Below are 22,206 nucleotides of genomic sequence, written 5' to 3'. Positions count from 1 at the left end.
ACTTCTTGGTGGATATTGCTGGCCTGAGCACTGAGACACCAGAGATAGTCTGCTTGGCACTTCTTCCTGGGTATTGCTGTTCCGACTTCTCCCACAAATCACCAGCAAAGTTCCTCAGCCAAAACGTGAGCCGCCCCTGGGCCGACAGCCGGCGTTGCGGGCAGCCCCGGCTGGCAGCAAAAGCCTACGGCACCTGGTATTCCCAGGCGGTCTCCCATCCAAGTACTAACCAGGCCTGAGCCTGCTTAGCTTCCGAGATCAGACGAGATCGGGCGTTTTCAGGCTAGTATGGCCGTAGGCGCTGGCTGCTCTCATTTCTGGCCTTTTCACGCTCACAACTCAGATGCCGACAATTGGCTTTGTGCTGTGGTCAGAGGAGGAGGGAGGGAGGGAAACACTGACGCAGTGTTTGGGGCAAAGCTCCCTGAATCAGCAGAGATACTGCGCTTGTCACTTCTTGGTGGATATTGCTGGCCTGAGCACTGAGACACCAGAGATAGTCTGCTTGGCACTTCTTCCTGGGTATTGCTGTTCCGACTTCTCCCACAAATCACCAGCAAAGTTCCTCAGCCAAAACGTGAGCCGCCTCTGGGCCGACAGCCGGCGTTGCGGGCAGCCCCGGCTGGCAGCAAAAGCCTACGGCACCTGGTATTCCCAGGCGGTCTCCCATCCAAGTACTAACCAGGCCTGAGCCTGCTTAGCTTCCGAGATCAGACCAGATCGGGCGTTTTCAGGCTAGTATGGCCGTATGCGCTGGCTGCTCTCATTTCTGGCCTTTTCACGCTCACAACTCAGATGCCGACAATTGGCTTTGTGCTGTGGTCAGAGGAGGAGGGAGGGAGGGAAACACTGACGCAGTGTTTGGGGCAAAGCTCCCTGAATCAGCAGAGATACTGCGCTTGTCACTTCTTGGTGGATATTGCTGGCCTGAGCACTGAGACACCAGAGATAGTCTGCTTGGCACTTCTTCCTGGGTATTGCTGTTCCGACTTCTCCCACAAATCACCAGCAAAGTTCCTCAGCCAAAACGTGAGCCGCCCCTGGGCCGACAGCCGGCGTTGCGGGCAGCCCCGGCTGGCAGCAAAAGCCTACGGCACCTGGTATTCCCAGGCGGTCTCCCATCCAAGTACTAACCAGGCCTGAGCCTGCTTAGCTTCCGAGATCAGACGAGATCGGGCGTTTTCAGGCTAGTATGGCCGTAGGCGCTGGCTGCACTCATTTCTGGCCTTTTCACGCTCACAACTCAGATGCCGACAATTGGCTTTGTGCTGTGGTCAGAGGAGGAGGGAGGGAGGGAAACACTGACGCAGTGTTTGGGGCAAAGCTCCCTGAATCAGCAGAGATACTGCGCTTGTCACTTCTTGGTGGATATTGCTGGCCTGAGCACTGAGACACCAGAGATAGTCTGCTTGGCACTTCTTCCTGGGTATTGCTGTTCCGACTTCTCCCACAAATCACCAGCAAAGTTCCTCAGCCAAAACGTGAGCCGCCTCTGGGCCGACAGCCGGCGTTGCGGGCAGCCCCGGCTGGCAGCAAAAGCCTACGGCACCTGGTATTCCCAGGCGGTCTCCCATCCAAGTACTAACCAGGCCTGAGCCTGCTTAGCTTCCGAGATCAGACGTTTTCAGGCTAGTATGGCCGTAGGCACTGGCTGCTCTCATTTCTGGCCTTTTCACACTCACAACTCAGATGCCGACAATTGGCTTTGTGCTGTGGTCAGAGGAGGAGGGAGGGAGGGAAACACTGACGCAGTGTTTGGGGCAAAGCTCCCTGAATCAGCAGAGATACTGCGCTTGTCACTTCTTGGTGGATATTGCTGGCCTGAGCACTGAGACACCAGAGATAGTCTGCTTGGCACTTCTTCCTGGGTATTGCTGTTCCGACTTCTCCCACAAATCACCAGCAAAGTTCCTCAGCCAAAACGTGAGCCGCCCCTGGGCCGACAGCCGGCGTTGCGGGCAGCCCCGGCTGGCAGCAAAAGCCTACGGCACCTGGTATTCCCAGGCGGTCTCCCATCCAAGTACTAACCAGGCCTGAGCCTGCTTAGCTTCCGAGATCAGACGAGATCGGGCGTTTTCAGGCTAGTATGGCCGTAGGCGCTGGCTGTACTCATTTCTGGCCTTTTCACGCTCACAACTCAGATGCCGACAATTGGCTTTGTGCTGTGGTCAGAGGAGGAGGGAGGGAGGGAAACACTGACGCAGTGTTTGGGGCAAAGCTCCCTGAATCAGCAGAGATACTGCGCTTGTCACTTCTTGGTGGATATTGCTGGCCTGAGCACTGAGACACCAGAGATAGTCTGCTTGGCACTTCTTCCTGGGTATTGCTGTTCCGACTTCTCCCACAAATCACCAGCAAAGTTCCTCAGCCAAAACGTGAGCCGCCTCTGGGCCGACAGCCGGCGTTGCGGGCAGCCCCGGCTGGCAGCAAAAGCCTACGGCACCTGGTATTCCCAGGCGGACTCCCATCCAAGTACTAACCAGGCCTGAGCCTGCTTAGCTTCCGAGATCAGACGAGATCAGGCGTTTTCAGGCTAGTATGGCCGTAGGCGCTGGCTGCTCTCATTTCTGGCCTTTTCACGCTCACAACTCAGATGCCGACAATTGGCTTTGTGCTGTGGTCAGAGGAGGAGGGAGGGAGGGAAACACTGACGCAGTGTTTGGGGCAAAGCTCCCTGAATCAGCAGAGATACTGCGCTTGTCACTTCTTGGTGGATATTGCTGGCCTGAGCACTGAGACACCAGAGATAGTCTGCTTGGCACTTCTTCCTGGGTATTGCTGTTCCGACTTCTCCCACAAATCACCAGCAAAGTTCCTCAGCCAAAACGTGAGCCGCCTCTGGGCCGACAGCCGGCGTTGCGGGCAGCCCCGGCTGGCAGCAAAAGCCTACGGCACCTGGTATTCCCAGGCGGTCTCCCATCCAAGTACTAACCAGGCCTGAGCCTGCTTAGCTTCCGAGATCAGACGAGATCGGGCGTTTTCAGGCTAGTATGGCCGTAGGCGCTGGCTGCTCTCATTTCTGGCCTTTTCACGCTCACAACTCAGATGCCGACAATTGGCTTTGTGCTGTGGTCAGAGGAGGAGGGAGGGAGGGAAACACTGACGCAGTGTTTGGGGCAAAGCTCCCTGAATCAGCAGAGATACTGCGCTTGTCACTTCTTGGTGGATATTGCTGGCCTGAGCACTGAGACACCAGAGATAGTCTGCTTGGCACTTCTTCCTGGGTATTGCTGTTCCGACTTCTCCCACAAATCACCAGCAAAGCTCCTCAGCCAAAACGTGAGCCGCCTCTGGGCCGACAGCCGGCGTTGCGGGCAGCCCCGGCTGGCAGCAAAAGCCTACGGCACCTGGTATTCCCAGGCGGTCTCCCATCCAAGTACTAACCAGGCCTGAGCCTGCTTAGCTTCCGAGATCAGACGAGATCGGGCGTTTTCAGGCTAGTATGGCCGTAGGCGCTGGCTGCTCTCATTTCTGGCCTTTTCACGCTCACAACTCAGATGCCGACAATTGGCTTTGTGCTGTGGTCAGAGGAGGAGGGAGGGAGGGAAACACTGACGCAGTGTTTGGGGCAAAGCTCCCTGAATCAGCAGAGATACTGCGCTTGTCACTTCTTGGTGGATATTGCTGGCCTGAGCACTGAGACACCAGAGATAGTCTGCTTGGCACTTCTTCCTGGGTATTGCTGTTCCGACTTCTCCCACAAATCACCAGCAAAGTTCCTCAGCCAAAACGTGAGCCGCCTCTGGGCCGACAGCCGGCGTTGCGGGCAGCCCCGGCTGGCAGCAAAAGCCTACGGCACCTGGTATTCCCAGGCGGTCTCCCATCCAAGTACTAACCAGGCCTGAGCCTGCTTAGCTTCCGAGATCAGACGAGATCGGGCGTTTTCAGGCTAGTATGGCCGTAGGCGCTGGCTGCTCTCATTTCTGGCCTTTTCACGCTCACAACTCAGATGCCGACAATTGGCTTTGTGCTGTGGTCAGAGGAGGAGGGAGGGAGGGAAACACTGACGCAGTGTTTGGGGCAAAGCTCCCTGAATCAGCAGAGATACTGCGCTTGTCACTTCTTGGTGGATATTGCTGGCCTGAGCACTGAGACACCAGAGATAGTCTGCTTGGCACTTCTTCCTGGGTATTGCTGTTCCGACTTCTCCCACAAATCACCAGCAAAGTTCCTCAGCCAAAACGTGAGCCGCCTCTGGGCCGACAGCCGGCGTTGCGGGCAGCCCCGGCTGGCAGCAAAAGCCTACGGCACCTGGTATTCCCAGGCGGTCTCCCATCCAAGTACTAACCAGGCCTGAGCCTGCTTAGCTTCCGAGATCAGACGAGATCGGGCGTTTTCAGGCTAGTATGGCCGTAGGCGCTGGCTGCTCTCATTTCTGGCCTTTTCACGCTCACAACTCAGATGCCGACAATTGGCTTTGTGCTGTGGTCAGAGGAGGAGGGAGGGAGGGAAACACTGACGCAGTGTTTGGGGCAAAGCTCCCTGAATCAGCAGAGATACTGCGCTTGTCACTTCTTGGTGGATATTGCTGGCCTGAGCACTGAGACACCAGAGATAGTCTGCTTGGCACTTCTTCCTGGGTATTGCTGTTCCGACTTCTCCCACAAATCACCAGCAAAGTTCCTCAGCCAAAACGTGAGCCGCCCCTGGGCCGACAGCCGGCGTTGCGGGCAGCCCCGGCTGGCAGCAAAAGCCTACGGCACCTGGTATTCCCAGGCGGTCTCCCATCCAAGTACTAACCAGGCCTGAGCCTGCTTAGCTTCCGAAATCAGACGAGATCGGGCGTTTTCAGGCTAGTATGGCCGTAGGCGCAGGCTGCACTCATTTCTGGCCTTTTCACGCTCACAACTCAGATGCCGACAATTGGCTTTGTGCTGTGGTCAGAGGAGGAGGGAGGGAGGGAAACACTGACGCAGTGTTTGGGGCAAAGCTCCCTGAATCAGCAGAGATACTGCGCTTGTCACTTCTTGGTGGATATTGCTGGCCTGAGCACTGAGACACCAGAGATAGTCTGCTTGGCACTTCTTCCTGGGTATTGCTGTTCCGACTTCTCCCACAAATCACCAGCAAAGTTCCTCAGCCAAAACGTGAGCCGCCTCTGGGCCGACAGCCGGCGTTGCGGGCAGCCCCGGCTGGCAGCAAAAGCCTACGGCACCTGGTATTCCCAGGCGGACTCCCATCCAAGTACTAACCAGGCCTGAGCCTGCTTAGCTTCCGAGATCAGACGAGATCGGGCGTTTTCAGGCTAGTATGGCCGTAGGCACTGGCGGCTCTCATTTCTGGCCTTTTCACGCTCACAACTCAGATGCCGACAATTGGCTTTGTGCTGTGGTCAGAGGAGGAGGGAGGGAGGGAAACACTGACGCAGTGTTTGGGGCAAAGCTCCCTGAATCAGCAGAGATACTGCGCTTGTCACTTCTTGGTGGATATTGCTGGCCTGAGCACTGAGACACCAGAGATAGTCTGCTTGGCACTTCTTCCTGGGTATTGCTGTTCCGACTTCTCCCACAAATCACCAGCAAAGTTCCTCAGCCAAAACGTGAGCCGCCCCTGGGCCGACAGCCGGCGTTGCGGGCAGCCCCGGCTGGCAGCAAAAGCCTACGGCACCTGGTATTCCCAGGCGGTCTCCCATCCAAGTACTAACCAGGCCTGAGCCTGCTTAGCTTCCGAGATCAGACGAGATCGGGCGTTTTCAGGCTAGTATGGCCGTAGGCGCTGGCTGTACTCATTTCTGGCCTTTTCACGCTCACAACTCAGATGCCGACAATTGGCTTTGTGCTGTGGTCAGAGGAGGAGGGAGGGAGGGAAACACTGACGCAGTGTTTGGGGCAAAGCTCCCTGAATCAGCAGAGATACTGCGCTTGTCACTTCTTGGTGGATATTGCTGGCCTGAGCACTGAGACACCAGAGATAGTCTGCTTGGCACTTCTTCCTGGGTATTGCTGTTCCGACTTCTCCCACAAATCACCAGCAAAGTTCCTCAGCCAAAACGTGAGCCGCCTCTGGGCCGACAGCCGGCGTTGCGGGCAGCCCCGGCTGGCAGCAAAAGCCTACGGCACCTGGTATTCCCAGGCGGACTCCCATCCAAGTACTAACCAGGCCTGAGCCTGCTTAGCTTCCGAGATCAGACGAGATCAGGCGTTTTCAGGCTAGTATGGCCGTAGGCGCTGGCTGCTCTCATTTCTGGCCTTTTCACGCTCACAACTCAGATGCCGACAATTGGCTTTGTGCTGTGGTCAGAGGAGGAGGGAGGGAGGGAAACACTGACGCAGTGTTTGGGGCAAAGCTCCCTGAATCAGCAGAGATACTGCGCTTGTCACTTCTTGGTGGATATTGCTGGCCTGAGCACTGAGACACCAGAGATAGTCTGCTTGGCACTTCTTCCTGGGTATTGCTGTTCCGACTTCTCCCACAAATCACCAGCAAAGTTCCTCAGCCAAAACGTGAGCCGCCTCTGGGCCGACAGCCGGCGTTGCGGGCAGCCCCGGCTGGCAGCAAAAGCCTACGGCACCTGGTATTCCCAGGCGGTCTCCCATCCAAGTACTAACCAGGCCTGAGCCTGCTTAGCTTCCGAGATCAGACGAGATCGGGCGTTTTCAGGCTAGTATGGCCGTAGGCGCTGGCTGCTCTCATTTCTGGCCTTTTCACGCTCACAACTCAGATGCCGACAATTGGCTTTGTGCTGTGGTCAGAGGAGGAGGGAGGGAGGGAAACACTGACGCAGTGTTTGGGGCAAAGCTCCCTGAATCAGCAGAGATACTGCGCTTGTCACTTCTTGGTGGATATTGCTGGCCTGAGCACTGAGACACCAGAGATAGTCTGCTTGGCACTTCTTCCTGGGTATTGCTGTTCCGACTTCTCCCACAAATCACCAGCAAAGCTCCTCAGCCAAAACGTGAGCCGCCTCTGGGCCGACAGCCGGCGTTGCGGGCAGCCCCGGCTGGCAGCAAAAGCCTACGGCACCTGGTATTCCCAGGCGGTCTCCCATCCAAGTACTAACCAGGCCTGAGCCTGCTTAGCTTCCGAGATCAGACGAGATCGGGCGTTTTCAGGCTAGTATGGCCGTAGGCGCTGGCTGCTCTCATTTCTGGCCTTTTCACGCTCACAACTCAGATGCCGACAATTGGCTTTGTGCTGTGGTCAGAGGAGGAGGGAGGGAGGGAAACACTGACGCAGTGTTTGGGGCAAAGCTCCCTGAATCAGCAGAGATACTGCGCTTGTCACTTCTTGGTGGATATTGCTGGCCTGAGCACTGAGACACCAGAGATAGTCTGCTTGGCACTTCTTCCTGGGTATTGCTGTTCCGACTTCTCCCACAAATCACCAGCAAAGTTCCTCAGCCAAAACGTGAGCCGCCTCTGGGCCGACAGCCGGCGTTGCGGGCAGCCCCGGCTGGCAGCAAAAGCCTACGGCACCTGGTATTCCCAGGCGGTCTCCCATCCAAGTACTAACCAGGCCTGAGCCTGCTTAGCTTCCGAGATCAGACGAGATCGGGCGTTTTCAGGCTAGTATGGCCGTAGGCGCTGGCTGCTCTCATTTCTGGCCTTTTCACGCTCACAACTCAGATGCCGACAATTGGCTTTGTGCTGTGGTCAGAGGAGGAGGGAGGGAGGGAAACACTGACGCAGTGTTTGGGGCAAAGCTCCCTGAATCAGCAGAGATACTGCGCTTGTCACTTCTTGGTGGATATTGCTGGCCTGAGCACTGAGACACCAGAGATAGTCTGCTTGGCACTTCTTCCTGGGTATTGCTGTTCCGACTTCTCCCACAAATCACCAGCAAAGTTCCTCAGCCAAAACGTGAGCCGCCTCTGGGCCGACAGCCGGCGTTGCGGGCAGCCCCGGCTGGCAGCAAAAGCCTACGGCACCTGGTATTCCCAGGCGGTCTCCCATCCAAGTACTAACCAGGCCTGAGCCTGCTTAGCTTCCGAGATCAGACGAGATCGGGCGTTTTCAGGCTAGTATGGCCGTAGGCGCTGGCTGCTCTCATTTCTGGCCTTTTCACGCTCACAACTCAGATGCCGACAATTGGCTTTGTGCTGTGGTCAGAGGAGGAGGGAGGGAGGGAAACACTGACGCAGTGTTTGGGGCAAAGCTCCCTGAATCAGCAGAGATACTGCGCTTGTCACTTCTTGGTGGATATTGCTGGCCTGAGCACTGAGACACCAGAGATAGTCTGCTTGGCACTTCTTCCTGGGTATTGCTGTTCCGACTTCTCCCACAAATCACCAGCAAAGTTCCTCAGCCAAAACGTGAGCCGCCCCTGGGCCGACAGCCGGCGTTGCGGGCAGCCCCGGCTGGCAGCAAAAGCCTACGGCACCTGGTATTCCCAGGCGGTCTCCCATCCAAGTACTAACCAGGCCTGAGCCTGCTTAGCTTCCGAAATCAGACGAGATCGGGCGTTTTCAGGCTAGTATGGCCGTAGGCGCAGGCTGCACTCATTTCTGGCCTTTTCACGCTCACAACTCAGATGCCGACAATTGGCTTTGTGCTGTGGTCAGAGGAGGAGGGAGGGAGGGAAACACTGACGCAGTGTTTGGGGCAAAGCTCCCTGAATCAGCAGAGATACTGCGCTTGTCACTTCTTGGTGGATATTGCTGGCCTGAGCACTGAGACACCAGAGATAGTCTGCTTGGCACTTCTTCCTGGGTATTGCTGTTCCGACTTCTCCCACAAATCACCAGCAAAGTTCCTCAGCCAAAACGTGAGCCGCCTCTGGGCCGACAGCCGGCGTTGCGGGCAGCCCCGGCTGGCAGCAAAAGCCTACGGCACCTGGTATTCCCAGGCGGACTCCCATCCAAGTACTAACCAGGCCTGAGCCTGCTTAGCTTCCGAGATCAGACGAGATCGGGCGTTTTCAGGCTAGTATGGCCGTAGGCACTGGCGGCTCTCATTTCTGGCCTTTTCACGCTCACAACTCAGATGCCGACAATTGGCTTTGTGCTGTGGTCAGAGGAGGAGGGAGGGAGGGAAACACTGACGCAGTGTTTGGGGCAAAGCTCCCTGAATCAGCAGAGATACTGCGCTTGTCACTTCTTGGTGGATATTGCTGGCCTGAGCACTGAGACACCAGAGATAGTCTGCTTGGCACTTCTTCCTGGGTATTGCTGTTCCGACTTCTCCCACAAATCACCAGCAAAGTTCCTCAGCCAAAACGTGAGCCGCCTCTGGGCCGACAGCCGGCGTTGCGGGCAGCCCCGGCTGGCAGCAAAAGCCTACGGCACCTGGTATTCCCAGGCGGACTCCCATCCAAGTACTAACCAGGCCTGAGCCTGCTTAGCTTCCGAGATCAGACGAGATCGGGCGTTTTCAGGCTAGTATGGCCGTAGGCACTGGCGGCTCTCATTTCTGGCCTTTTCACGCTCACAACTCAGATGCCGACAATTGGCTTTGTGCTGTGGTCAGAGGAGGAGGGAGGGAGGGAAACACTGACGCAGTGTTTGGGGCAAAGCTCCCTGAATCAGCAGAGATACTGCGCTTGTCACTTCTTGGTGGATATTGCTGGCCTGAGCACTGAGACACCAGAGATAGTCTGCTTGGCACTTCTTCCTGGGTATTGCTGTTCCGACTTCTCCCACAAATCACCAGCAAAGTTCCTCAGCCAAAACGTGAGCCGCCCCTGGGCCGACAGCCGGCGTTGCGGGCAGCCCCGGCTGGCAGCAAAAGCCTACGGCACCTGGTATTCCCAGGCGGTCTCCCATCCAAGTACTAACCAGGCCTGAGCCTGCTTAGCTTCCGAGATCAGACGAGATCGGGCGTTTTCAGGCTAGTATGGCCGTAGGCGCTGGCTGCTCTCATTTCTGGCCTTTTCACGCTCACAACTCAGATGCCGACAATTGGCTTTGTGCTGTGGTCAGAGGAGGAGGGAGGGAGGGAAACACTGACGCAGTGTTTGGGGCAAAGCTCCCTGAATCAGCAGAGATACTGCGCTTGTCACTTCTTGGTGGATATTGCTGGCCTGAGCACTGAGACACCAGAGATAGTCTGCTTGGCACTTCTTCCTGGGTATTGCTGTTCCGACTTCTCCCACAAATCACCAGCAAAGTTCCTCAGCCAAAACGTGAGCCGCCTCTGGGCCGACAGCCGGCCTTGCGGGCAGCCCCGGCTGGCAGCAAAAGCCTACGGCACCTGGTATTCCCAGGCGGTCTCCCATCCAAGTACTAACCAGGCCTGAGCCTGCTTAGCTTCCGAGATCAGACCAGATCGGGCGTTTTCAGGCTAGTATGGCCGTATGCGCTGGCTGCTCTCATTTCTGGCCTTTTCACGCTCACAACTCAGATGCCGACAATTGGCTTTGTGCTGTGGTCAGAGGAGGAGGGAGGGAGGGAAACACTGACGCAGTGTTTGGGGCAAAGCTCCCTGAATCAGCAGAGATACTGCGCTTGTCACTTCTTGGTGGATATTGCTGGCCTGAGCACTGAGACACCAGAGATAGTCTGCTTGGCACTTCTTCCTGGGTATTGCTGTTCCGACTTCTCCCACAAATCACCAGCAAAGTTCCTCAGCCAAAACGTGAGCCGCCTCTGGGCCGACAGCCGGCGTTGCGGGCAGCCCCGGCTGGCAGCAAAAGCCTACGGCACCTGGTATTCCCAGGCGGACTCCCATCCAAGTACTAACCAGGCCTGAGCCTGCTTAGCTTCCGAGATCAGACGAGATCGGGCGTTTTCAGGCTAGTATGGCCGTAGGCACTGGCGGTTCTCATTTCTGGCCTTTTCACGCTCACAACTCAGATGCCGACAATTGGCTTTGTGCTGTGGTCAGAGGAGGAGGGAGGGAGGGAAACACTGACGCAGTGTTTGGGGCAAAGCTCCCTGAATCAGCAGAGATACTGCGCTTGTCACTTCTTGGTGGATATTGCTGGCCTGAGCACTGAGACACCAGAGATAGTCTGCTTGGCACTTCTTCCTGGGTATTGCTGTTCCGACTTCTCCCACAAATCACCAGCAAAGTTCCTCAGCCAAAACGTGAGCCGCCCCTGGGCCGACAGCCGGCGTTGCGGGCAGCCCCGGCTGGCAGCAAAAGCCTACGGCACCTGGTATTCCCAGGCGGTCTCGCATCCAAGTACTAACCAGGCCTGAGCCTGCTTAGCTTCCGAGATCAGACGAGATCGGGCGTTTTCAGGCTAGTATGGCCGTAGGCGCTGGCTGTTCTCATTTCTGGCCTTTTCACGCTCACAACTCAGATGCCGACAATTGGCTTTGTGCTGTGGTCAGAGGAGGAGGGAGGGAGGGAAACACTGACGCAGTGTTTGGGGCAAAGCTCCCTGAATCAGCAGAGATACTGCGCTTGTCACTTCTTGGTGGATATTGCTGGCCTGAGCACTGAGACACCAGAGATAGTCTGCTTGGCACTTCTTCCTGGGTATTGCTGTTCCGACTTCTCCCACAAATCACCAGCAAAGTTCCTCAGCCAAAACGTGAGCCGCCTCTGGGCCGACAGCCGGCGTTGCGGGCAGCCCCGGCTGGCAGCAAAAGCCTACGGCACCTGGTATTCCCAGGCGGTCTCCCATCCAAGTACTAACCAGGCCTGAGCCTGCTTAGCTTCCGAGATCAGACCAGATCGGGCGTTTTCAGGCTAGTATGGCCGTATGCGCTGGCTGCTCTCATTTCTGGCCTTTTCACGCTCACAACTCAGATGCCGACAATTGGCTTTGTGCTGTGGTCAGAGGAGGAGGGAGGGAGGGAAACACTGACGCAGTGTTTGGGCAAAGCTCCCTGAATCAGCAGAGATACTGCGCTTGTCACTTCTTGGTGGATATTGCTGGCCTGAGCACTGAGACACCAGAGATAGTCTGCTTGGCACTTCTTCCTGGGTATTGCTGTTCCGACTTCTCCCACAAATCACCAGCAAAGTTCCTCAGCCAAAACGTGAGCCGCCCCTGGGCCGACAGCCGGCGTTGCGGGCAGCCCCGGCTGGCAGCAAAAGCCTACGGCACCTGGTATTCCCAGGCGGTCTCCCATCCAAGTACTAACCAGGCCTGAGCCTGCTTAGCTTCCGAGATCAGACGAGATCGGGCGTTTTCAGGCTAGTATGGCCGTAGGCGCTGGCTGCACTCATTTCTGGCCTTTTCACGCTCACAACTCAGATGCCGACAATTGGCTTTGTGCTGTGGTCAGAGGAGGAGGGAGGGAGGGAAACACTGACGCAGTGTTTGGGGCAAAGCTCCCTGAATCAGCAGAGATACTGCGCTTGTCACTTCTTGGTGGATATTGCTGGCCTGAGCACTGAGACACCAGAGATAGTCTGCTTGGCACTTCTTCCTGGGTATTGCTGTTCCGACTTCTCCCACAAATCACCAGCAAAGTTCCTCAGCCAAAACGTGAGCCGCCTCTGGGCCGACAGCCGGCGTTGCGGGCAGCCCCGGCTGGCAGCAAAAGCCTACGGCACCTGGTATTCCCAGGCGGACTCCCATCCAAGTACTAACCAGGCCTGAGCCTGCTTAGCTTCCGAGATCAGACGAGATCAGGCGTTTTCAGGCTAGTATGGCCGTAGGCGCTGGCTGCTCTCATTTCTGGCCTTTTCACGCTCACAACTCAGATGCCGACAATTGGCTTTGTGCTGTGGTCAGAGGAGGAGGGAGGGAGGGAAACACTGACGCAGTGTTTGGGGCAAAGCTCCCTGAATCAGCAGAGATACTGCGCTTGTCACTTCTTGGTGGATATTGCTGGCCTGAGCACTGAGACACCAGAGATAGTCTGCTTGGCACTTCTTCCTGGGTATTGCTGTTCCGACTTCTCCCACAAATCACCAGCAAAGTTCCTCAGCCAAAACGTGAGCCGCCCCTGGGCCGACAGCCGGCGTTGCGGGCAGCCCCGGCTGGCAGCAAAAGCCTACGGCACCTGGTATTCCCAGGCGGTCTCCCATCCAAGTACTAACCAGGCCTGAGCCTGCTTAGCTTCCGAGATCAGACGAGATCGGGCGTTTTCAGGCTAGTATGGCCGTAGGCGCTGGCTGCTCTCATTTCTGGCCTTTTCACGCTCACAACTCAGATGCCGACAATTGGCTTTGTGCTGTGGTCAGAGGAGGAGGGAGGGAGGGAAACACTGACGCAGTGTTTGGGGCAAAGCTCCCTGAATCAGCAGAGATACTGCGCTTGTCACTTCTTGGTGGATATTGCTGGCCTGAGCACTGAGACACCAGAGATAGTCTGCTTGGCACTTCTTCCTGGGTATTGCTGTTCCGACTTCTCCCACAAATCACCAGCAAAGTTCCTCAGCCAAAACGTGAGCCGCCTCTGGGCCGACAGCCGGCGTTGCGGGCAGCCCCGGCTGGCAGCAAAAGCCTACGGCACCTGGTATTCCCAGGCGGTCTCCCATCCAAGTACTAACCAGGCCTGAGCCTGCTTAGCTTCCGAGATCAGACGAGATCAGGCGTTTTCAGGCTAGTATGGCCGTATGCGCTGGCTGCTCTCATTTCTGGCCTTTTCACGCTCACAACTCAGATGCCGACAATTGGCTTTGTGCTGTGGTCAGAGGAGGAGGGAGGGAGGGAAACACTGACGCAGTGTTTGGGGCAAAGCTCCCTGAATCAGCAGAGATACTGCGCTTGTCACTTCTTGGTGGATATTGCTGGCCTGAGCACTGAGACACCAGAGATAGTCTGCTTGGCACTTCTTCCTGGGTATTGCTGTTCCGACTTCTCCCACAAATCACCAGCAAAGTTCCTCAGCCAAAACGTGAGCCGCCCCTGGGCCGACAGCCGGCGTTGCGGGCAGCCCCGGCTGGCAGCAAAAGCCTACGGCACCTGGTATTCCCAGGCGGTCTCCCATCCAAGTACTAACCAGGCCTGAGCCTGCTTAGCTTCCGAGATCAGACGAGATCGGGCGTTTTCAGGCTAGTATGGCCGTAGGCGCTGGCTGCACTCATTTCTGGCCTTTTCACGCTCACAACTCAGATGCCGACATTTGGCTTTGTGCTGTGGTCAGAGGAGGAGGGAGGGAGGGAAACACTGACGCAGTGTTTGGGGCAAAGCTCCCTGAATCAGCAGAGATACTGCGCTTGTCACTTCTTGGTGGATATTGCTGGCCTGAGCACTGAGACACCAGAGATAGTCTGCTTGGCACTTCTTCCTGGGTATTGCTGTTCCGACTTCTCCCACAAATCACCAGCAAAGTTCCTCAGCCAAAACGTGAGCCGCCTCTGGGCCGACAGCCGGCGTTGCGGGCAGCCCCGGCTGGCAGCAAAAGCCTACGGCACCTGGTATTCCCAGGCGGTCTCCCATCCAAGTACTAACCAGGCCTGAGCCTGCTTAGCTTCCGAGATCAGACGTTTTCAGGCTAGTATGGCCGTAGGCACTGGCTGCTCTCATTTCTGGCCTTTTCACACTCACAACTCAGATGCCGACAATTGGCTTTGTGCTGTGGTCAGAGGAGGAGGGAGGGAGGGAAACACTGACGCAGTGTTTGGGGCAAAGCTCCCTGAATCAGCAGAGATACTGCGCTTGTCACTTCTTGGTGGATATTGCTGGCCTGAGCACTGAGACACCAGAGATAGTCTGCTTGGCACTTCTTCCTGGGTATTGCTGTTCCGACTTCTCCCACAAATCACCAGCAAAGTTCCTCAGCCAAAACGTGAGCCGCCCCTGGGCCGACAGCCGGCGTTGCGGGCAGCCCCGGCTGGCAGCAAAAGCCTACGGCACCTGGTATTCCCAGGCGGTCTCCCATCCAAGTACTAACCAGGCCTGAGCCTGCTTAGCTTCCGAGATCAGACGAGATCGGGCGTTTTCAGGCTAGTATGGCCGTAGGCGCTGGCTGTACTCATTTCTGGCCTTTTCACGCTCACAACTCAGATGCCGACAATTGGCTTTGTGCTGTGGTCAGAGGAGGAGGGAGGGAGGGAAACACTGACGCAGTGTTTGGGGCAAAGCTCCCTGAATCAGCAGAGATACTGCGCTTGTCACTTCTTGGTGGATATTGCTGGCCTGAGCACTGAGACACCAGAGATAGTCTGCTTGGCACTTCTTCCTGGGTATTGCTGTTCCGACTTCTCCCACAAATCACCAGCAAAGTTCCTCAGCCAAAACGTGAGCCGCCTCTGGGCCGACAGCCGGCGTTGCGGGCAGCCCCGGCTGGCAGCAAAAGCCTACGGCACCTGGTATTCCCAGGCGGACTCCCATCCAAGTACTAACCAGGCCTGAGCCTGCTTAGCTTCCGAGATCAGACGAGATCAGGCGTTTTCAGGCTAGTATGGCCGTAGGCGCTGGCTGCTCTCATTTCTGGCCTTTTCACGCTCACAACTCAGATGCCGACAATTGGCTTTGTGCTGTGGTCAGAGGAGGAGGGAGGGAGGGAAACACTGACGCAGTGTTTGGGGCAAAGCTCCCTGAATCAGCAGAGATACTGCGCTTGTCACTTCTTGGTGGATATTGCTGGCCTGAGCACTGAGACACCAGAGATAGTCTGCTTGGCACTTCTTCCTGGGTATTGCTGTTCCGACTTCTCCCACAAATCACCAGCAAAGTTCCTCAGCCAAAACGTGAGCCGCCTCTGGGCCGACAGCCGGCGTTGCGGGCAGCCCCGGCTGGCAGCAAAAGCCTACGGCACCTGGTATTCCCAGGCGGTCTCCCATCCAAGTACTAACCAGGCCTGAGCCTGCTTAGCTTCCGAGATCAGACGAGATCGGGCGTTTTCAGGCTAGTATGGCCGTAGGCGCTGGCTGCTCTCATTTCTGGCCTTTTCACGCTCACAACTCAGATGCCGACAATTGGCTTTGTGCTGTGGTCAGAGGAGGAGGGAGGGAGGGAAACACTGACGCAGTGTTTGGGGCAAAGCTCCCTGAATCAGCAGAGATACTGCGCTTGTCACTTCTTGGTGGATATTGCTGGCCTGAGCACTGAGACACCAGAGATAGTCTGCTTGGCACTTCTTCCTGGGTATTGCTGTTCCGACTTCTCCCACAAATCACCAGCAAAGCTCCTCAGCCAAAACGTGAGCCGCCTCTGGGCCGACAGCCGGCGTTGCGGGCAGCCCCGGCTGGCAGCAAAAGCCTACGGCACCTGGTATTCCCAGGCGGTCTCCCATCCAAGTACTAACCAGGCCTGAGCCTGCTTAGCTTCCGAGATCAGACGAGATCGGGCGTTTTCAGGCTAGTATGGCCGTAGGCGCTGGCTGCTCTCATTTCTGGCCTTTTCACGCTCACAACTCAGATGCCGACAATTGGCTTTGTGCTGTGGTCAGAGGAGGAGGGAGGGAGGGAAACACTGACGCAGTGTTTGGGGCAAAGCTCCCTGAATCAGCAGAGATACTGCGCTTGTCACTTCTTGGTGGATATTGCTGGCCTGAGCACTGAGACACCAGAGATAGTCTGCTTGGCACTTCTTCCTGGGTATTGCTGTTCCGACTTCTCCCACAAATCACCAGCAAAGTTCCTCAGCCAAAACGTGAGCCGCCTCTGGGCCGACAGCCGGCGTTGCGGGCAGCCCCGGCTGGCAGCAAAAGCCTACGGCACCTGGTATTCCCAGGCGGTCTCCCATCCAAGTACTAACCAGGCCTGAGCCTGCTTAGCTTCCGAGATCAGACGAGATCGGGCGTTTTCAGGCTAGTATGGCCGTAGGCGCTGGCTGCTCTCATTTCTGGCCTTTTCACGCTCACAACTCAGATGCCGACAATTGGCTTTGTGCTGTGGTCAGAGGAGGAGGGAGGGAGGGAAACACTGACGCAGTGTTTGGGGCAAAGCTCCCTGAATCAGCAGAGATACTGCGCTTGTCACTTCTTGGTGGATATTGCTGGCCTGAGCACTGAGACACCAGAGATAGTCTGCTTGGCACTTCTTCCTGGGTATTGCTGTTCCGACTTCTCCCACAAATCACCAGCAAAGTTCCTCAGCCAAAACGTGAGCCGCCTCTGGGCCGACAGCCGGCGTTGCGGGCAGCCCCGGCTGGCAGCAAAAGCCTACGGCACCTGGTATTCCCAGGCGGTCTCCCATCCAAGTACTAACCAGGCCTGAGCCTGCTTAGCTTCCGAGATCAGACGAGATCGGGCGTTTTCAGGCTAGTATGGCCGTAGGCGCTGGCTGCTCTCATTTCTGGCCTTTTCACGCTCACAACTCAGATGCCGACAATTGGCTTTGTGCTGTGGTCAGAGGAGGAGGGAGGGAGGGAAACACTGACGCAGTGTTTGGGGCAAAGCTCCCTGAATCAGCAGAGATACTGCGCTTGTCACTTCTTGGTGGATATTGCTGGCCTGAGCACTGAGACACCAGAGATAGTCTGCTTGGCACTTCTTCCTGGGTATTGCTGTTCCGACTTCTCCCACAAATCACCAGCAAAGTTCCTCAGCCAAAACGTGAGCCGCCCCTGGGCCGACAGCCGGCGTTGCGGGCAGCCCCGGCTGGCAGCAAAAGCCTACGGCACCTGGTATTCCCAGGCGGTCTCCCATCCAAGTACTAACCAGGCCTGAGCCTGCTTAGCTTCCGAAATCAGACGAGATCGGGCGTTTTCAGGCTAGTATGGCCGTAGGCGCAGGCTGCACTCATTTCTGGCCTTTTCACGCTCACAACTCAGATGCCGACAATTGGCTTTGTGCTGTGGTCAGAGGAGGAGGGAGGGAGGGAAACACTGACGCAGTGTTTGGGGCAAAGCTCCCTGAATCAGCAGAGATACTGCGCTTGTCACTTCTTGGTGGATATTGCTGGCCTGAGCACTGAGACACCAGAGATAGTCTGCTTGGCACTTCTTCCTGGGTATTGCTGTTCCGACTTCTCCCACAAATCACCAGCAAAGTTCCTCAGCCAAAACGTGAGCCGCCTCTGGGCCGACAGCCGGCGTTGCGGGCAGCCCCGGCTGGCAGCAAAAGCCTACGGCACCTGGTATTCCCAGGCGGACTCCCATCCAAGTACTAACCAGGCCTGAGCCTGCTTAGCTTCCGAGATCAGACGAGATCGGGCGTTTTCAGGCTAGTATGGCCGTAGGCACTGGCGGCTCTCATTTCTGGCCTTTTCACGCTCACAACTCAGATGCCGACAATTGGCTTTGTGCTGTGGTCAGAGGAGGAGGGAGGGAGGGAAACACTGACGCAGTGTTTGGGGCAAAGCTCCCTGAATCAGCAGAGATACTGCGCTTGTCACTTCTTGGTGGATATTGCTGGCCTGAGCACTGAGACACCAGAGATAGTCTGCTTGGCACTTCTTCCTGGGTATTGCTGTTCCGACTTCTCCCACAAATCACCAGCAAAGTTCCTCAGCCAAAACGTGAGCCGCCCCTGGGCCGACAGCCGGCGTTGCGGGCAGCCCCGGCTGGCAGCAAAAGCCTACGGCACCTGGTATTCCCAGGCGGTCTCCCATCCAAGTACTAACCAGGCCTGAGCCTGCTTAGCTTCCGAGATCAGACGAGATCGGGCGTTTTCAGGCTAGTATGGCCGTAGGCGCTGGCTGCTCTCATTTCTGGCCTTTTCACGCTCACAACTCAGATGCCGACAATTGGCTTTGTGCTGTGGTCAGAGGAGGAGGGAGGGAGGGAAACACTGACGCAGTGTTTGGGGCAAAGCTCCCTGAATCAGCAGAGATACTGCGCTTGTCACTTCTTGGTGGATATTGCTGGCCTGAGCACTGAGACACCAGAGATAGTCTGCTTGGCACTTCTTCCTGGGTATTGCTGTTCCGACTTCTCCCACAAATCACCAGCAAAGTTCCTCAGCCAAAACGTGAGCCGCCTCTGGGCCGACAGCCGGCGTTGCGGGCAGCCCCGGCTGGCAGCAAAAGCCTACGGCACCTGGTATTCCCAGGCGGTCTCCCATCCAAGTACTAACCAGGCCTGAGCCTGCTTAGCTTCCGAGATCAGACCAGATCGGGCGTTTTCAGGCTAGTATGGCCGTAGGCGCTGGCTGCACTCATTTCTGGCCTTTTCACGCTCACAACTCAGATGCCGACAATTGGCTTTGTGCTGTGGTCAGAGGAGGAGGGAGGGAGGGAAACACTGACGCAGTGTTTGGGGCAAAGCTCCCTGAATCAGCAGAGATACTGCGCTTGTCACTTCTTGGTGGATATTGCTGGCCTGAGCACTGAGACACCAGAGATAGTCTGCTTGGCACTTCTTCCTGGGTATTGCTGTTCCGACTTCTCCCACAAATCACCAGCAAAGTTCCTCAGCCAAAACGTGAGCCGCCTCTGGGCCGACAGCCGGCGTTGCGGGCAGCCCCGGCTGGCAGCAAAAGCCTACGGCACCTGGTATTCCCAGGCGGACTCCCATCCAAGTACTAACCAGGCCTGAGCCTGCTTAGCTTCCGAGATCAGACGTTTTCAGGCTAGTATGGCCGTAGGCACTGGCTGCTCTCATTTCTGGCCTTTTCACACTCACAACTCAGATGCCGACAATTGGCTTTGTGCTGTGGTCAGAGGAGGAGGGAGGGAGGGAAACACTGACGCAGTGTTTGGGGCAAAGCTCCCTGAATCAGCAGAGATACTGCGCTTGTCACTTCTTGGTGGATATTGCTGGCCTGAGCACTGAGACACCAGAGATAGTCTGCTTGGCACTTCTTCCTGGGTATTGCTGTTCCGACTTCTCCCACAAATCACCAGCAAAGTTCCTCAGCCAAAACGTGAGCCGCCCCTGGGCCGACAGCCGGCGTTGCGGGCAGCCCCGGCTGGCAGCAAAAGCCTACGGCACCTGGTATTCCCAGGCGGTCTCCCATCCAAGTACTAACCAGGCCTGAGCCTGCTTAGCTTCCGAGATCAGACGAGATCGGGCGTTTTCAGGCTAGTATGGCCGTAGGCGCTGGCTGTACTCATTTCTGGCCTTTTCACGCTCACAACTCAGATGCCGACAATTGGCTTTGTGCTGTGGTCAGAGGAGGAGGGAGGGAGGGAAACACTGACGCAGTGTTTGGGGCAAAGCTCCCTGAATCAGCAGAGATACTGCGCTTGTCACTTCTTGGTGGATATTGCTGGCCTGAGCACTGAGACACCAGAGATAGTCTGCTTGGCACTTCTTCCTGGGTATTGCTGTTCCGACTTCTCCCACAAATCACCAGCAAAGTTCCTCAGCCAAAACGTGAGCCGCCTCTGGGCCGACAGCCGGCGTTGCGGGCAGCCCCGGCTGGCAGCAAAAGCCTACGGCACCTGGTATTCCCAGGCGGACTCCCATCCAAGTACTAACCAGGCCTGAGCCTGCTTAGCTTCCGAGATCAGACGAGATCAGGCGTTTTCAGGCTAGTATGGCCGTAGGCGCTGGCTGCTCTCATTTCTGGCCTTTTCACGCTCACAACTCAGATGCCGACAATTGGCTTTGTGCTGTGGTCAGAGGAGGAGGGAGGGAGGGAAACACTGACGCAGTGTTTGGGGCAAAGCTCCCTGAATCAGCAGAGATACTGCGCTTGTCACTTCTTGGTGGATATTGCTGGCCTGAGCACTGAGACACCAGAGATAGTCTGCTTGGCACTTCTTCCTGGGTATTGCTGTTCCGACTTCTCCCACAAATCACCAGCAAAGTTCCTCAGCCAAAACGTGAGCCGCCTCTGGGCCGACAGCCGGCGTTGCGGGCAGCCCCGGCTGGCAGCAAAAGCCTACGGCACCTGGTATTCCCAGGCGGTCTCCCATCCAAGTACTAACCAGGCCTGAGCCTGCTTAGCTTCCGAGATCAGACGAGATCGGGCGTTTTCAGGCTAGTATGGCCGTAGGCGCTGGCTGCTCTCATTTCTGGCCTTTTCACGCTCACAACTCAGATGCCGACAATTGGCTTTGTGCTGTGGTCAGAGGAGGAGGGAGGGAGGGAAACACTGACGCAGTGTTTGGGGCAAAGCTCCCTGAATCAGCAGAGATACTGCGCTTGTCACTTCTTGGTGGATATTGCTGGCCTGAGCACTGAGACACCAGAGATAGTCTGCTTGGCACTTCTTCCTGGGTATTGCTGTTCCGACTTCTCCCACAAATCACCAGCAAAGCTCCTCAGCCAAAACGTGAGCCGCCTCTGGGCCGACAGCCGGCGTTGCGGGCAGCCCCGGCTGGCAGCAAAAGCCTACGGCACCTGGTATTCCCAGGCGGTCTCCCATCCAAGTACTAACCAGGCCTGAGCCTGCTTAGCTTCCGAGATCAGACGAGATCGGGCGTTTTCAGGCTAGTATGGCCGTAGGCGCTGGCTGCTCTCATTTCTGGCCTTTTCACGCTCACAACTCAGATGCCGACAATTGGCTTTGTGCTGTGGTCAGAGGAGGAGGGAGGGAGGGAAACACTGACGCAGTGTTTGGGGCAAAGCTCCCTGAATCAGCAGAGATACTGCGCTTGTCACTTCTTGGTGGATATTGCTGGCCTGAGCACTGAGACACCAGAGATAGTCTGCTTGGCACTTCTTCCTGGGTATTGCTGTTCCGACTTCTCCCACAAATCACCAGCAAAGTTCCTCAGCCAAAACGTGAGCCGCCTCTGGGCCGACAGCCGGCGTTGCGGGCAGCCCCGGCTGGCAGCAAAAGCCTACGGCACCTGGTATTCCCAGGCGGTCTCCCATCCAAGTACTAACCAGGCCTGAGCCTGCTTAGCTTCCGAGATCAGACGAGATCGGGCGTTTTCAGGCTAGTATGGCCGTAGGCGCTGGCTGCTCTCATTTCTGGCCTTTTCACGCTCACAACTCAGATGCCGACAATTGGCTTTGTGCTGTGGTCAGAGGAGGAGGGAGGGAGGGAAACACTGACGCAGTGTTTGGGGCAAAGCTCCCTGAATCAGCAGAGATACTGCGCTTGTCACTTCTTGGTGGATATTGCTGGCCTGAGCACTGAGACACCAGAGATAGTCTGCTTGGCACTTCTTCCTGGGTATTGCTGTTCCGACTTCTCCCACAAATCACCAGCAAAGTTCCTCAGCCAAAACGTGAGCCGCCTCTGGGCCGACAGCCGGCGTTGCGGGCAGCCCCGGCTGGCAGCAAAAGCCTACGGCACCTGGTATTCCCAGGCGGTCTCCCATCCAAGTACTAACCAGGCCTGAGCCTGCTTAGCTTCCGAGATCAGACGAGATCGGGCGTTTTCAGGCTAGTATGGCCGTAGGCGCTGGCTGCTCTCATTTCTGGCCTTTTCACGCTCACAACTCAGATGCCGACAATTGGCTTTGTGCTGTGGTCAGAGGAGGAGGGAGGGAGGGAAACACTGACGCAGTGTTTGGGGCAAAGCTCCCTGAATCAGCAGAGATACTGCGCTTGTCACTTCTTGGTGGATATTGCTGGCCTGAGCACTGAGACACCAGAGATAGTCTGCTTGGCACTTCTTCCTGGGTATTGCTGTTCCGACTTC

The 22,206-nt window shown here is 56.6% G+C and overlaps 46 non-coding genes and 3 pseudogenes across 46 annotated transcripts; all 49 read right to left on the bottom strand.

Annotated features, from left to right (window-relative positions):
* Positions 1 to 181: 181 nt before the first annotated feature.
* On the bottom strand, positions 182 to 300 carry LOC145345824 (5S ribosomal RNA). The gene has a single exon (XR_013887196.1). It is a non-coding gene; the product is annotated as a 5S ribosomal RNA (ribosomal RNA).
* Positions 301 to 633: 333 nt separating this feature from the next.
* LOC145345629 (5S ribosomal RNA) lies at positions 634 to 752 on the bottom strand. The gene has a single exon (XR_013887088.1). It is a non-coding gene; the product is annotated as a 5S ribosomal RNA (ribosomal RNA).
* Positions 753 to 1,085: 333 nt separating this feature from the next.
* Positions 1,086 to 1,204, bottom strand: LOC145345812 (5S ribosomal RNA). Its single transcript, XR_013887190.1, has one exon. It is a non-coding gene; the product is annotated as a 5S ribosomal RNA (ribosomal RNA).
* Positions 1,205 to 1,537: 333 nt separating this feature from the next.
* On the bottom strand, positions 1,538 to 1,646 carry LOC145345699 (5S ribosomal RNA; annotated as a pseudogene).
* Positions 1,647 to 1,979: 333 nt separating this feature from the next.
* LOC145345801 (5S ribosomal RNA) lies at positions 1,980 to 2,098 on the bottom strand. The gene has a single exon (XR_013887182.1). It is a non-coding gene; the product is annotated as a 5S ribosomal RNA (ribosomal RNA).
* Positions 2,099 to 2,431: 333 nt separating this feature from the next.
* On the bottom strand, positions 2,432 to 2,550 carry LOC145346223 (5S ribosomal RNA). Its single transcript, XR_013887578.1, has one exon. It is a non-coding gene; the product is annotated as a 5S ribosomal RNA (ribosomal RNA).
* A 333-nt stretch (positions 2,551 to 2,883) lies between these two features.
* LOC145345789 (5S ribosomal RNA) lies at positions 2,884 to 3,002 on the bottom strand. The gene has a single exon (XR_013887173.1). It is a non-coding gene; the product is annotated as a 5S ribosomal RNA (ribosomal RNA).
* A 333-nt stretch (positions 3,003 to 3,335) lies between these two features.
* LOC145345777 (5S ribosomal RNA) lies at positions 3,336 to 3,454 on the bottom strand. Its single transcript, XR_013887163.1, has one exon. It is a non-coding gene; the product is annotated as a 5S ribosomal RNA (ribosomal RNA).
* Positions 3,455 to 3,787: 333 nt separating this feature from the next.
* Positions 3,788 to 3,906, bottom strand: LOC145345766 (5S ribosomal RNA). Its single transcript, XR_013887154.1, has one exon. It is a non-coding gene; the product is annotated as a 5S ribosomal RNA (ribosomal RNA).
* A 333-nt stretch (positions 3,907 to 4,239) lies between these two features.
* LOC145345755 (5S ribosomal RNA) lies at positions 4,240 to 4,358 on the bottom strand. The gene has a single exon (XR_013887147.1). It is a non-coding gene; the product is annotated as a 5S ribosomal RNA (ribosomal RNA).
* Positions 4,359 to 4,691: 333 nt separating this feature from the next.
* LOC145346142 (5S ribosomal RNA) lies at positions 4,692 to 4,810 on the bottom strand. Its single transcript, XR_013887503.1, has one exon. It is a non-coding gene; the product is annotated as a 5S ribosomal RNA (ribosomal RNA).
* A 333-nt stretch (positions 4,811 to 5,143) lies between these two features.
* LOC145346025 (5S ribosomal RNA) lies at positions 5,144 to 5,262 on the bottom strand. The gene has a single exon (XR_013887389.1). It is a non-coding gene; the product is annotated as a 5S ribosomal RNA (ribosomal RNA).
* Positions 5,263 to 5,595: 333 nt separating this feature from the next.
* Positions 5,596 to 5,714, bottom strand: LOC145345754 (5S ribosomal RNA). Its single transcript, XR_013887146.1, has one exon. It is a non-coding gene; the product is annotated as a 5S ribosomal RNA (ribosomal RNA).
* A 333-nt stretch (positions 5,715 to 6,047) lies between these two features.
* Positions 6,048 to 6,166, bottom strand: LOC145346222 (5S ribosomal RNA). Its single transcript, XR_013887577.1, has one exon. It is a non-coding gene; the product is annotated as a 5S ribosomal RNA (ribosomal RNA).
* A 333-nt stretch (positions 6,167 to 6,499) lies between these two features.
* LOC145345748 (5S ribosomal RNA) lies at positions 6,500 to 6,618 on the bottom strand. Its single transcript, XR_013887145.1, has one exon. It is a non-coding gene; the product is annotated as a 5S ribosomal RNA (ribosomal RNA).
* Positions 6,619 to 6,951: 333 nt separating this feature from the next.
* LOC145345736 (5S ribosomal RNA) lies at positions 6,952 to 7,070 on the bottom strand. The gene has a single exon (XR_013887144.1). It is a non-coding gene; the product is annotated as a 5S ribosomal RNA (ribosomal RNA).
* Positions 7,071 to 7,403: 333 nt separating this feature from the next.
* Positions 7,404 to 7,522, bottom strand: LOC145345724 (5S ribosomal RNA). Its single transcript, XR_013887143.1, has one exon. It is a non-coding gene; the product is annotated as a 5S ribosomal RNA (ribosomal RNA).
* Positions 7,523 to 7,855: 333 nt separating this feature from the next.
* On the bottom strand, positions 7,856 to 7,974 carry LOC145345713 (5S ribosomal RNA). Its single transcript, XR_013887142.1, has one exon. It is a non-coding gene; the product is annotated as a 5S ribosomal RNA (ribosomal RNA).
* A 333-nt stretch (positions 7,975 to 8,307) lies between these two features.
* On the bottom strand, positions 8,308 to 8,426 carry LOC145346141 (5S ribosomal RNA). The gene has a single exon (XR_013887502.1). It is a non-coding gene; the product is annotated as a 5S ribosomal RNA (ribosomal RNA).
* Positions 8,427 to 8,759: 333 nt separating this feature from the next.
* On the bottom strand, positions 8,760 to 8,878 carry LOC145346024 (5S ribosomal RNA). Its single transcript, XR_013887388.1, has one exon. It is a non-coding gene; the product is annotated as a 5S ribosomal RNA (ribosomal RNA).
* Positions 8,879 to 9,211: 333 nt separating this feature from the next.
* Positions 9,212 to 9,330, bottom strand: LOC145346023 (5S ribosomal RNA). The gene has a single exon (XR_013887387.1). It is a non-coding gene; the product is annotated as a 5S ribosomal RNA (ribosomal RNA).
* Positions 9,331 to 9,663: 333 nt separating this feature from the next.
* On the bottom strand, positions 9,664 to 9,782 carry LOC145345702 (5S ribosomal RNA). The gene has a single exon (XR_013887141.1). It is a non-coding gene; the product is annotated as a 5S ribosomal RNA (ribosomal RNA).
* A 333-nt stretch (positions 9,783 to 10,115) lies between these two features.
* Positions 10,116 to 10,234, bottom strand: LOC145345628 (5S ribosomal RNA). The gene has a single exon (XR_013887087.1). It is a non-coding gene; the product is annotated as a 5S ribosomal RNA (ribosomal RNA).
* A 333-nt stretch (positions 10,235 to 10,567) lies between these two features.
* Positions 10,568 to 10,686, bottom strand: LOC145346022 (5S ribosomal RNA). Its single transcript, XR_013887386.1, has one exon. It is a non-coding gene; the product is annotated as a 5S ribosomal RNA (ribosomal RNA).
* Positions 10,687 to 11,019: 333 nt separating this feature from the next.
* Positions 11,020 to 11,138, bottom strand: LOC145346268 (5S ribosomal RNA). Its single transcript, XR_013887622.1, has one exon. It is a non-coding gene; the product is annotated as a 5S ribosomal RNA (ribosomal RNA).
* A 333-nt stretch (positions 11,139 to 11,471) lies between these two features.
* LOC145345627 (5S ribosomal RNA) lies at positions 11,472 to 11,590 on the bottom strand. Its single transcript, XR_013887086.1, has one exon. It is a non-coding gene; the product is annotated as a 5S ribosomal RNA (ribosomal RNA).
* A 332-nt stretch (positions 11,591 to 11,922) lies between these two features.
* Positions 11,923 to 12,041, bottom strand: LOC145345691 (5S ribosomal RNA). Its single transcript, XR_013887140.1, has one exon. It is a non-coding gene; the product is annotated as a 5S ribosomal RNA (ribosomal RNA).
* A 333-nt stretch (positions 12,042 to 12,374) lies between these two features.
* On the bottom strand, positions 12,375 to 12,493 carry LOC145346221 (5S ribosomal RNA). Its single transcript, XR_013887576.1, has one exon. It is a non-coding gene; the product is annotated as a 5S ribosomal RNA (ribosomal RNA).
* A 333-nt stretch (positions 12,494 to 12,826) lies between these two features.
* LOC145345678 (5S ribosomal RNA) lies at positions 12,827 to 12,945 on the bottom strand. Its single transcript, XR_013887134.1, has one exon. It is a non-coding gene; the product is annotated as a 5S ribosomal RNA (ribosomal RNA).
* Positions 12,946 to 13,278: 333 nt separating this feature from the next.
* On the bottom strand, positions 13,279 to 13,397 carry LOC145346261 (5S ribosomal RNA). The gene has a single exon (XR_013887615.1). It is a non-coding gene; the product is annotated as a 5S ribosomal RNA (ribosomal RNA).
* A 333-nt stretch (positions 13,398 to 13,730) lies between these two features.
* LOC145345666 (5S ribosomal RNA) lies at positions 13,731 to 13,849 on the bottom strand. The gene has a single exon (XR_013887123.1). It is a non-coding gene; the product is annotated as a 5S ribosomal RNA (ribosomal RNA).
* A 333-nt stretch (positions 13,850 to 14,182) lies between these two features.
* On the bottom strand, positions 14,183 to 14,291 carry LOC145345698 (5S ribosomal RNA; annotated as a pseudogene).
* A 333-nt stretch (positions 14,292 to 14,624) lies between these two features.
* Positions 14,625 to 14,743, bottom strand: LOC145345654 (5S ribosomal RNA). The gene has a single exon (XR_013887112.1). It is a non-coding gene; the product is annotated as a 5S ribosomal RNA (ribosomal RNA).
* A 333-nt stretch (positions 14,744 to 15,076) lies between these two features.
* On the bottom strand, positions 15,077 to 15,195 carry LOC145346219 (5S ribosomal RNA). The gene has a single exon (XR_013887575.1). It is a non-coding gene; the product is annotated as a 5S ribosomal RNA (ribosomal RNA).
* Positions 15,196 to 15,528: 333 nt separating this feature from the next.
* LOC145345643 (5S ribosomal RNA) lies at positions 15,529 to 15,647 on the bottom strand. Its single transcript, XR_013887101.1, has one exon. It is a non-coding gene; the product is annotated as a 5S ribosomal RNA (ribosomal RNA).
* Positions 15,648 to 15,980: 333 nt separating this feature from the next.
* LOC145345631 (5S ribosomal RNA) lies at positions 15,981 to 16,099 on the bottom strand. Its single transcript, XR_013887090.1, has one exon. It is a non-coding gene; the product is annotated as a 5S ribosomal RNA (ribosomal RNA).
* A 333-nt stretch (positions 16,100 to 16,432) lies between these two features.
* LOC145346333 (5S ribosomal RNA) lies at positions 16,433 to 16,551 on the bottom strand. Its single transcript, XR_013887685.1, has one exon. It is a non-coding gene; the product is annotated as a 5S ribosomal RNA (ribosomal RNA).
* Positions 16,552 to 16,884: 333 nt separating this feature from the next.
* LOC145346321 (5S ribosomal RNA) lies at positions 16,885 to 17,003 on the bottom strand. The gene has a single exon (XR_013887674.1). It is a non-coding gene; the product is annotated as a 5S ribosomal RNA (ribosomal RNA).
* Positions 17,004 to 17,336: 333 nt separating this feature from the next.
* LOC145346140 (5S ribosomal RNA) lies at positions 17,337 to 17,455 on the bottom strand. The gene has a single exon (XR_013887501.1). It is a non-coding gene; the product is annotated as a 5S ribosomal RNA (ribosomal RNA).
* Positions 17,456 to 17,788: 333 nt separating this feature from the next.
* On the bottom strand, positions 17,789 to 17,907 carry LOC145346021 (5S ribosomal RNA). The gene has a single exon (XR_013887385.1). It is a non-coding gene; the product is annotated as a 5S ribosomal RNA (ribosomal RNA).
* A 333-nt stretch (positions 17,908 to 18,240) lies between these two features.
* LOC145346310 (5S ribosomal RNA) lies at positions 18,241 to 18,359 on the bottom strand. Its single transcript, XR_013887663.1, has one exon. It is a non-coding gene; the product is annotated as a 5S ribosomal RNA (ribosomal RNA).
* A 333-nt stretch (positions 18,360 to 18,692) lies between these two features.
* LOC145346185 (5S ribosomal RNA) lies at positions 18,693 to 18,811 on the bottom strand. Its single transcript, XR_013887542.1, has one exon. It is a non-coding gene; the product is annotated as a 5S ribosomal RNA (ribosomal RNA).
* A 333-nt stretch (positions 18,812 to 19,144) lies between these two features.
* On the bottom strand, positions 19,145 to 19,253 carry LOC145345741 (5S ribosomal RNA; annotated as a pseudogene).
* Positions 19,254 to 19,586: 333 nt separating this feature from the next.
* On the bottom strand, positions 19,587 to 19,705 carry LOC145346298 (5S ribosomal RNA). The gene has a single exon (XR_013887652.1). It is a non-coding gene; the product is annotated as a 5S ribosomal RNA (ribosomal RNA).
* Positions 19,706 to 20,038: 333 nt separating this feature from the next.
* LOC145346217 (5S ribosomal RNA) lies at positions 20,039 to 20,157 on the bottom strand. The gene has a single exon (XR_013887573.1). It is a non-coding gene; the product is annotated as a 5S ribosomal RNA (ribosomal RNA).
* Positions 20,158 to 20,490: 333 nt separating this feature from the next.
* LOC145346287 (5S ribosomal RNA) lies at positions 20,491 to 20,609 on the bottom strand. Its single transcript, XR_013887641.1, has one exon. It is a non-coding gene; the product is annotated as a 5S ribosomal RNA (ribosomal RNA).
* A 333-nt stretch (positions 20,610 to 20,942) lies between these two features.
* LOC145346275 (5S ribosomal RNA) lies at positions 20,943 to 21,061 on the bottom strand. Its single transcript, XR_013887629.1, has one exon. It is a non-coding gene; the product is annotated as a 5S ribosomal RNA (ribosomal RNA).
* A 333-nt stretch (positions 21,062 to 21,394) lies between these two features.
* LOC145346264 (5S ribosomal RNA) lies at positions 21,395 to 21,513 on the bottom strand. The gene has a single exon (XR_013887618.1). It is a non-coding gene; the product is annotated as a 5S ribosomal RNA (ribosomal RNA).
* A 333-nt stretch (positions 21,514 to 21,846) lies between these two features.
* LOC145346253 (5S ribosomal RNA) lies at positions 21,847 to 21,965 on the bottom strand. The gene has a single exon (XR_013887607.1). It is a non-coding gene; the product is annotated as a 5S ribosomal RNA (ribosomal RNA).
* Between the last annotated feature and the right edge of the window lie 241 nt (positions 21,966 to 22,206).

The sequence above is a fragment of the Carcharhinus amblyrhynchos genome, chromosome 7 (genome assembly GCF_965287045.1).
Source record: "Carcharhinus amblyrhynchos chromosome 7, sCarAmb.v2.hapA, whole genome shotgun sequence".
Classification (NCBI taxonomy): domain Eukaryota; kingdom Metazoa; phylum Chordata; class Chondrichthyes; order Carcharhiniformes; family Carcharhinidae; genus Carcharhinus; species Carcharhinus amblyrhynchos.
Note: the sequence above shows the minus strand (reverse complement) of the source record. Positions and strands in the feature narration are given on the sequence as shown.